The sequence below is a fragment of the Giraffa tippelskirchi genome, chromosome 5 (assembly GCF_054371585.1).
Source record: "Giraffa tippelskirchi isolate mGirTip1 chromosome 5, T2T-mGirTip1v1.2.pri, whole genome shotgun sequence".
NCBI classification, from domain to species: domain Eukaryota; kingdom Metazoa; phylum Chordata; class Mammalia; order Artiodactyla; family Giraffidae; genus Giraffa; species Giraffa tippelskirchi.
This window is the reverse complement of record NC_137279.1, coordinates 11,927,362-11,937,700: the sequence shown is the minus strand read 5'-3', so window position 1 is coordinate 11,937,700 and position 10,339 is coordinate 11,927,362. Positions and strand designations below refer to the sequence as shown.

Sequence of the window (10,339 nt, the reverse complement as noted above, 5' to 3'; positions counted from 1 at the left end):
TGCCAGACTGATTTGGGTTCTTTCATCATCACACATGAAATACTTTGTGCTTGCAGGGAAACCCTTTTGGGAATCAAAGTCCTATTTCTCTTTGTGAATGTTTCTTGGATGTCAGAGAGAATTCATTGCTTCAGAGGAAGTAGAATAATAAGCAATCTGTCTAAAGAAATGGGCTGAAAGCCTGTTTGGCCATGCCAAAGGGTCACTAGTTTATTCATTCATGTCACAACTTTCAGGGAACACCTAAAGTGTGCCCAGTCTTGGGTCAGGCATAGGAAACTCACTGATGGACACAACAGGCTCCATGTCTTCAAGAGTCTCACTGGCAGCTGCAATGATACACTTAATCAATCAAGTTGAATACAACGGTGCTCAGGTGTTCAATCTCAGAAGAAGAGCTAAGGAACCATATTAGGAACAAAAAGCACTAGGGCTACAAATTTAGAGATGCCTTGCTCAATTAAATCATGATATGAGCTGTTCTAGTTTGCTGGTAATTCAGAGTAAAAGGAACCCACTGGGTTGGAATTATAATCCCTTTTGAGTCTTCCCCCTATAATCGATCCTTTAGTCCCCATTGCTTCCTTCTCAGTCGAGACAAGTGTTGAATCACTGGCCAGTAATCTTGTACCACTCTTCTTTCAACAATTCTTTGCCATTTGTCTTATTTACAAACTGTTAACCTATCTAGTAATTCTTTTCCTCCTATTTTTTGCTTTTCTTTTTTCATGTTTACCAAATGCTCTCACTTTCCTCTTGGTTTTAGTTGGTTTTTTATTGCAACTATGAAATATCTGACTCCCACTGACAATTCTCTGCCTTTCCCTTTTAGATTTTCTGGTACAAGCTGGCATTCTTTCAGCAAAAGACACTGAGAACTAAAAAGAGCCAGACATATTATTTCTGATTCTGCTCATTTTACTGTACTGTGGCTACAACAGAAACTCAGGTGAGATTTCCACAAGGACTTGTTCAAAGCCTTGACTATATGGAATCAAAATTAAAAATCTACTTTATTCTATGTGAAATGGCATCTTCACTTTGAAGCTGCCGTTTTTACAGCATTACAATTGATTTTGAGTTTAAAGTGATTATAAAGGAAACAGATTAGAAGCCAACAGTAGGACTGAGCAAGTTAAATCAGTGAAGCTGATTTTGTCAGAAATAAAGGGTAAGACAAATTGAAACAAATAGAGATGAGTGCCTATAAGCTAGTGTTTATGATGGGAAGTAGAAACATATGAGCCCTGTTTGTTAATAGCTTTTAAATTCAAATAACCTAACTTGATGTTCTGGCACAACAATGATGTATGTGGCTAGATCATCTCACACACAGCTCTGCTCCCCACTTGCCAAGTAAAGAGCAACAGGGAAAAAAGGGGTGTCCTTTCCCAGCCCCCAACTGGCCCAGCACATGTTCCCAAACAGAAAGAATCAAGATGAGTAATTCAGGTGCTCAACACATATGATAAGAAGTTGGAAGAAGTATAAGAACATAGTCTGTGTTCTTCACTTATTTTTCTATTAGTTTTTCTTTCACCTTGTGGGCAACAAAACAAGAGAGTGTTTCTCGGTCATTTTCACCGACTCAAGAGCAACAGGTAAACTCCAAAAATAAATATCTAAAAGTAAGTACTTCCTTCATCCTACAGACATCATCTGCTCAACCAAAACAGCAAGACCTATCAGTTTCGAGCACTTACTATTTGCTAGTGTGATTCTTAGCACTTTTTCTACATTTATATACTTTGTACTCTTATAATCAATACAAATATCCAAGAAATAGGTCCTTTTGAAAATTATTTTTTATGTGGACCATTGTTAAAGTTTTTATTGAATCTGTTTTATGTTTTCCTTTTTTGGCCATGAGGCTTGTGGGATCTTAGTTTCCCGACCAGGGATCAAGCTAGCACCCCTTCCACTGGAAGACGAAGTCTTAACCACTGGATGGACCACCAGGGAAGTAGGTCTTAATATCGTCATTTTACAGATTAGAAAACTGAGACTCAGAGAATCTAATGAACTAACCCAAAGTCACTCACATCCACACTAAGTGATCAGACTGTGATTTGAATCAAGGTCAGTGAGACTTTACACTCTCCTGAGAATTTCTCCTGGCATGCATGGACACAAACCTGGACTGTTTCTCTCTTCTGGGACCCGCCATATGCAGTTCTCCTGGAATGCTATTCCTGTTCATTTCCATCTGCCTAGTCCTTCCTCTCAAGGTCTCAACTCTCATCTCTTTCACGGAGTTTAGTCCAGCCTTTCCAGTAATCAATTGCTCCTCTGAAATCCTATGGTGCTTCTTTATATTTAACAAACAGCCTTCTGCTGTTCATTTGTTCTGCAGCAGGGGTTAGAAGCCAAGAGGGAGGGGACATATGATGTCAAGGGGGAGGGGACTGATGGCTGCGTCATGTTGATGTATGGCAGAAACCAAGACAATATTGTAAAGCAATTATCTTCCAATTAAAAATAAGTAAATTTTTAAAAAACATAAGCTCTCTATCTACTGAATATTCAGACAGTTTAGGGCTATAATTCTTTCTGCTAAGATGCATGATAACAGAAACTGGGACTGTTTCGTCCACCAGTATATCGCCAACGAGTACCTGACACATAGTAGGTACTCAGTATATTTTTTCAAATAAACACATAGGTAGAGGAACATTAAGGTTGAGAAAGACAAGATCTGCATGCCTGAAAAGCAAAGAAGCATTCTGTGAAAGCAAATTATTGTCAGCAACAATTAATCCAAGCCCAGTGGTCACGTAGGAAAGGAGGAGTAGTTTAAGTGCCACTTGAAGTATGTTGTTCCCATTTTCTCTCAGCCCATCCATCACCATCTTACCTAATAACTCTAGCAGAGCTTAGCCAAAATCCCAAGAAGTTAGAGCTTATAAAGTGAATAAATAAAAGTGCTGCTTTATTAAGATCTGCCAGGCACAGAGCATACTGGGTGCTGCTTCTTTTTAGTCCAGGCAGGAGACCATAGCAACCAAGTAGGGACAGAAAGCATTTTCTTCTCTTGAACAGAGCAAAAGGCAGGAAAGAGAACACGGTAGCCTCTCGAGGTGGCCACGATACTGCGCAGTAAGGCATGATGAAAGCTTTCCTGGTAGCTCAGTCAGTTGAGAATCCACGTGCAATTCAGGAGACTGTAAGCAATGCAGGAGATGCAGGTTCAATCCCTGGGTCAGGAAGATCCCCTGGAGAAGGAAATAGCAATCCACTCCAGTATTCTTGCCTGGGAAATCCCACGGACAGAGGAGCCTGGCAGGCTACAGTCCATGGGGTTGTAAGAATTGGACATGACTCAGCGACTGAACAACCAACCAGCCAACCAAGGCATCATGAAGAACTCCTGGAGTCTACCACATAGACAAGAAACCTCTGTTGGTTAGCACAGGTGAGATACTCCCTCAGAGTTTCCTGAATTAGCTGGGAAAATTTGAGGTGGGAAATGGCAGACCAAACTATATCTAGTAGATGAGCTGGAGAAATATTGCTGGTTTGTTTTTTATTATCATTGTGAACTGTATTTTTCTGTGGAGCCTAGATATACTCTGGTTATAATAATATATGCCCTGACTTCTGTACAAGATTGCAATTCCTGAAAAGTCGGGAGATATATTCATTTTGCAGTCCCCAACTCTTGGCAAGATGGTCTCTATTAGATCCTACTAAACAAACATTTGATGCAAAGATGAGAATAGTGACATGACTCTTAAAGGGATCATTAAAAGATACCTTGATTTTCTTACATGCAGTTGTTATTGTTGCATTTTTAAATGTTTTTCTTCTGCTCCAAAATGTTCCTGTAATAGTATATTCATTACTACAAATAATTATACCTTAATCAATCAAGGACAACCCCCCGCCAAGAAAAAAACGTTGTATTTTTAAGAGTCTTCAGTGAATATTCTGTTGCCTTAGAGAACGACATTTGGAGGAATCCAGGGTCAAACAAACTTGCCAAAAACCACATAAACACAGTACCCCTAGACATCACAAAACAAAGTAGAGAGTTCAACCTTTTCCAAAGGAAAATAGATAAAACATGAAAACAATCTGGCCACTGCAGGGGCCTATTTGTCCACAGTAGAATGTCAGATGCAGCTAAAGCAACAAGAGTTTATGAGATTCTGAGTTACCAGAAAACAGAGTCTCTTTTCTACACTCAAATGCCTTTTTAGCATGCTGTGAAAGCTGGAATCATGATATTCAGATCTGGATGGGGGACGATGACTCTTAGTTACCCTCCTCTCCCAGAAGTTGAGATAGTAGTGTTCTATCCTAAAAATAGGTTGGCATTATTTGGCACCAGTGGTAAAGAACCTGTCTGCCAATGCAGGAGACACAAGAGACGTGGGTTCCATCCCTGGGTCAAGATGATCCCCTGGAGAAGGGCATGGCAACCCACTCCAGTATTCTTGCCTTGAGAATCCCATAGACAGAGGACTGCCAGGCTACAGTCCATAGTGTTGCACAGCGTAGGACACAACTGAAGCGACTTAACACACATTTTGAATCAGAGCATTGATGATAGTGGAAAGCAAGAATTGGTTAGGCCTTGTAAGAGCTTTCTCACAATAAAATTAAGTCTCTCTTATGATTCGGTGGATATTAAGTCACTAAACTTCCCAGATCAGCTTCTGCTCCAAATGATAGAAATGTAACTTAACCTGGCAAAACAAATGGGGAGACCTTTCACCCAATAGGCCTAAGCTGAAGCTGGACTTAGAGAAAACAGGGGTAGGGGAGGGGAGAGGGCTAATATTACCATGATGCTCTCCAGTCTCTCAAGATAGCTCCTCTCTTGATTTCCAACTTCCTTCTTTTATACTGGCTTTGTTTAGGGGATCAGAGCACAACCATTTACTATTCCATATATATATATGTATATATACATGCTCAGTTGTGTCTGACTCTTTGTGATCCATGGTTCTGTAGCCCACCGGGCTCTTCTGCCATGGGATTTCCCAGGCAAGAATACTGGAGTGGGCTGCCATTCCCTTCTCCAGGGAATCTTTCTAACCCAGGGATCGAATCTGCATCTCTGCATTGACAGGTGGATTCTTTACCATTGAGCCACCTGGGAAGCCCTGGTAGACAGAAAGATCCATTGTATTATATTCTAAAACTTTGATTTAAAAAAGAAGTGTTATATACTTAAAATTAACTTCATGTACTTTCCAGGAGATTCTATCTGGATTTCAATTTTCTTATTTTTTTTAACCATTCTGCTATTAATCCAGGAAATCAATAAATTTTGGATTAAGAACCTTATAAGCACAAGATACAATCTTTAAAAAAAATAAATAAGCAAGCACATCAAGCACTTTCTTTTTTAATCCTAAATGTTCTCTTCCCTATAGTCTAACCATCCATATCTCCTGCCCTATACATACTTCTCACCTTTGCTTATAGACCCCTTTCTCTGAAATGTTTCTTATTGCTTTTTTTCACCTGACCCCCTTTTGAAATCAGGCTAGATACTCACCTTCTTCATGAAGCTTTCTATGATTAGTCTCACTACTCAGCTACTCAGTGCTTTTGTTGGAGTATTTTCTCTGTTACGTTAAGTTTGTCCTTATAATCAGGAAACTTTTTTTTTCTATGACTATCGGAATCCCATCTCTTAAAAATGCTAAGGACTAAGTCTAAGAATTAAGTGCAAACAAATAAATTACACATGGCTATCACTTACGGTTCAAAAAGAGAACAGATAGTAAGGCAAACATCTAAGGGTATATTTAGGAGAAAAAAATATATTATTTTTCACAAATAATTGTCATTAAAATGAACATCCCTCAGTAGCAAACACAGTTCCAAACCTCAGCATATTTCAGACAAAATTCAGTATGATGTCCTAGTTCAATTGTGGTTACTGGATGCCACAAAGTTCCAAGTACTTTGTTAGGCAACTCTGGGACAACAAAGATAAGGAAAAAGAATCTGCTTATCATGAAACTCTTAAATTAGCAGAATTGAAAAATGATGGTGGAACAGCTGAATTAAAGGTGCCTTGGAGAAGGAAAGTCTAAGTAGTAGAAGATAATGTCTTCTCTAACTTTCCCCAACAGATTTAGTGAACACTTCCTCTGTATCTCCCATAGGGTCAAAAAGGGTCAGACATAACTGGGCGCACACACACACACACACACACACACACACACACACACTCCACTGTATCTTCTGCATCTTCCTATTACAGCCAGTGTAGAGGTTTCTCTCATTTTTCTCCTTTCTATCTACTTCTTACCCAGAACCCCACTCTTACCTGGGCATAAACTGTGCCCATTAATCTTTGTATATATTTCCATGACGCATTCAATAAAAATCTATTGAACAAGTGAATGAACGCATGCATACATGCTGACATAATTTAGATGCAGATAGAAAAGTGCCTTATACACTTTGCTCAGAGGGATGGTGTTTTATTCTATAAGCAGTAGCTAGGCATCACAGCTTCCCAAGTGGGAAGAAAAGATCAGATCTATATTTAATAAGAAATACCTGAGTGCACACAAAGTATGTAGTGGGTGAGGCAGGAAGAGTTTGGAGGATCTTATAATATTATAGACAAGAGATAAGCTAGTTCAGACAAGGGTCTGAACTAAGGCAGTAATAATGGGGATGGAGAAGCCAGGACAAATATTTGCAAGACAGAATTTGGTTTCTGCATGGATATGGAGATGAACCAAGAGTCCAGGATTAAAACCATTTTGATGTGAAGAAAAGAATCTGGGCAATTCCTTAAAGACTATTGTAACAGGGCTTCTCTTGTGCAAACAAGGATGATTGATAATGAAAGTTGCACAAGCCCACATAATCAGCATCCCGTGTCAATGCCAAATTTTTCTCACCCTTGAATTCCCAACACCTGCAGGAAGACAGACTTGGCTTACGTATTTTGTGAACTGCCGCAGTATGTGTTAATTTTATGACTTACATAATTATTCCCTTTTATGTGTCTTAAATGTCAAGGTTCCTGAAGTAACAGCAGAGTAGCAAATTAAATAACTTTGACTGAACTTATGAAGTCCTCAGTATTTAGGCAACCTTTCAACATCAGCAACTTCCACAGAATAATATTATGAATTTTGGGAATCTCCCCCCAAAATGATGCCTCCAACAAGGTGTAATTATTTCACTGAAGTTGGAAAATGATTTGTAAGCACAAACTGGAGTGCTGTTTCATCTCATCAAACGCCTCCACCCCCCTCATAGATGTGACCTGCCCTAACAAGGCTGGGAGCCCTCAGGCCATTTTGCTCTAAGGAAGAGTTTCAAAAGGAACAACTGGACCAGTAAGCTCAAACATTTCAGATCCATGAGTAAGACTGAAGGATTAGGAAGAATATTTTGTTAACTGCCTGGCGTGCTGTACGATGAGAGGTACCCATTAATGAGAGAGGCAGGAAGTGGTATCCTAACCCCTCCGTTCTTCAAGCTTAGCCTCCTTGGGGAGTCAAAAATACCTTCAGCCTTTCAATTAAGTCATTAAATTCAAAGATGGGAGAACCTGGGCCTCCATTTTCCTGGGGAGGACCTTGGAAAGGAATTGGCTGTGCCAGTGTGGTGTGGGCACCATCAAGGATAAAGGAGAGGGCTGGATTTGCAGCAACATGGATGGACCTGAAGATTATCATACCAAGTGAAGTAAGTCAGGCACAGAAAGACAAATACCATATGATATCACTTATATATGGAATCTAAAAAGAGAGATAGAAATGAACTTATTTACCAAACAGAGAGACTCAGGGACATAGAAAACAAACCTATGGCTACCAAAGAGGAGAAAAGGGTGGGGGAGGGGCAAATTAGGAGTTTGGAATTAGCAGACAAACTACTATACATAAAATAGATAATCAATAAAGTCCTACTGTATAGCACAGGGGATTACACTCAATATATTGTAATAAACTATAATGTGCAGGTGGGGGGGAAGGAGAGGGCTGGGGAGAGGAGACTCCTTTGACCCTGGAATCAGCAGGAACACATCGAGAGGTTGTTGTGGTCCCCCAGGCTGGGAGCAGCAGTTGGCCAAAGCACAGAGTGCTGGTAGATTACAGAGGAATTACAGCAGGGCACTAACTCAGAGACTACAAAGTGCCCTGTCCAGTAGGGATTCCACTGTTAAAATGCCACAGGCACCATATTATGATGGAGACAAGCTGGAAAGTCAAACGGACAACAGCAGGCCACCGGGACACATCCAAGTCAGAAAATAAAACACCTCCGCACGGTCTACATAGCCTGCTGAGCACAGCGTTAACTCCAGGGAAAAGCAGGGTGTAGCAGAATAACTTCAAACCTGAAATGAGAGACAACAAAATTAAACACGACCGGGTTTCCCTGGTAATGTCTAAATTAACATGTTTGCATCAGAAATCAGAGGAGCTTGAGAGAGAAATTAAGTTTTTTATTGACAAGTGAGGAAATGTACATGTTTGCTCAGCTGAGTAAAAGTGTGAAATTTGTACATAAGTTCATGACATAAATGTCAAGGACAGGAGCTCTAGAGGAAGACAAATCTAGATTTGAAGCCAGCTCTGCCCACCACTAACTATGTGGCTATGAGCACGTCACTTGATGCTCTGTAAGCCTCATTTTCCTCTTCTGACGTGACATTCTCATTTGACTCGGATTTCTGATAATTATTCATTTACGAAACTTAATGCCTTGCCCATGGTAAGTCAATACCATCTTGTGTTACTGATCCCTTTTCTTGCTCTGTATCTGCAGCACCTGAGATTCTTATTTTCCAGTTTTGCCTCTAATTTCAAATTGCTCATTTTCTAAGCCTTCTAAGCCCAGAGTTATGCCCTCACAACAATTAACCCAGGCAGAAGTATTCAGCCAAACCCTGTACTTGAAAACCCAGTCTCTGACATCACAGTTAGATTAGCCTTCCTGGAGGGGATGGACTTTCAATTTAGTTGATTCTGCTCTAATTTCGAGTGTAGAATTGCAAAGATTTTTAGGAGAAGATTAAAGTGATGGGATTAGATGGTGCTTGTAAAGCATTTGGTATTAAAAACTTTAGCTGTCAGTGCTGTTAATAGAACCCTGTATGTACACTGAGTTCCCAGAAAATAAAATAATAAGGATGGAAAAGATTCATACCAGCGAGGAACGTAAGCACCATCAGAAGGTGCGACATGGAGCACAGAGAACCGAGCCACAAGCAGCACACGCGGAAGCCACCTGTGCTGTAGAGTCCTCATCACTTTGAATTTATCCGACTGATCTCCGTAGACAGTCTTTATGCCACTTTTCCCAGGATCACTCAACATGGAAACTATGTCATGGTACTGAAGCCTGAGTCTGAGCAAGCTCTGGGAGACGGTGAAGGACAGGGAAGCCTGGCGTGCTGCAGTCCATGGGGCTGCAGAGTCGGACATGACTGAGCAACTGAACAAGAACTGAAGCCTGCACCCTGCTGTTTTCCCTAGATCCGTTCCAGGCATTCCCGGGACAGCCAAAGCTTTCTGGATTCTCCTTCCAAAACTCCCTTTTCTTTCCCCCAGGGTGAATCAGCATCATTAGTATGCTATTCTTTATTGACACGAATTTCTCCTTTCCTTAAGAACATGAGCATATATTCCTAAACCATATATATATAAAATGTTGTTTTATAAGTAGTTCAATTACACACATTTTATTCATTTGTTTATATCCTTACTTCTTACACAGAATATTTGGGGTAGCTTATAGTGAAACTAGAAATCACAAAAATCCTAGTAAAATATAAATTAGAATTAAAACGTTAATAACAGAAAGAATGCAAATAAAAGCAGCGAATTAAGGTTTGAGAAAAGTGGAGAAATAAGCCAAAGTGATTATCATTCATAATGAAATAGAATAAGACTGAATTTCTATTAGAATATTATAATTTAGACATGTCAGACTATTTAGATTTTAGCTTAAACCATGGAGGTTTTCCTGAAATCTACATATATGTGAAATATCCCATACTTTCTCATGGATTGATGACAATTTATTCTCTTTCATCTGCCCCAAGAATAGCCCATCACTGGTTCTTACCTTTGGAAGAAGAGGTGTGATCAGAGTGGTGGAGGATATAGTCAGGGTAGAGAACCCAGCTAGTAACAAGAATAATTACTAAGATTTACTGAACACTTAGGGGCTTCCCAGGTGACTCAGAACCCACCTGCCAATGTAAGAGACTCAGGTTCAATCCCTGGGTCGGGAAGATACCCTGGAGAAGGACATGGCAACCTGCTCCAATATTCTTGCCTAGAAAACCCCATGGACAGGGGGGCCAGGCAAGCTATAGTCCATGGGGCTGCAAAGGGTCAGACATGAC

General features: G+C 40.2%; 1 protein-coding gene across 1 annotated transcript in view; it reads right to left on the bottom strand.

Moving 5' to 3' along the window:
* Positions 1-10,339, bottom strand: part of KCNK2 (potassium two pore domain channel subfamily K member 2) — a 483,277-nt gene that overhangs the window by 241,461 nt on the left and 231,477 nt on the right. Inside the window, exon 6 of the transcript XR_014053975.1 lies at positions 7,899-8,323. The gene's annotated coding sequence lies outside the window, so the exon portion shown is untranslated. Of the gene's footprint in view, positions 8,324-10,339 lie in introns of the transcript that reaches the window.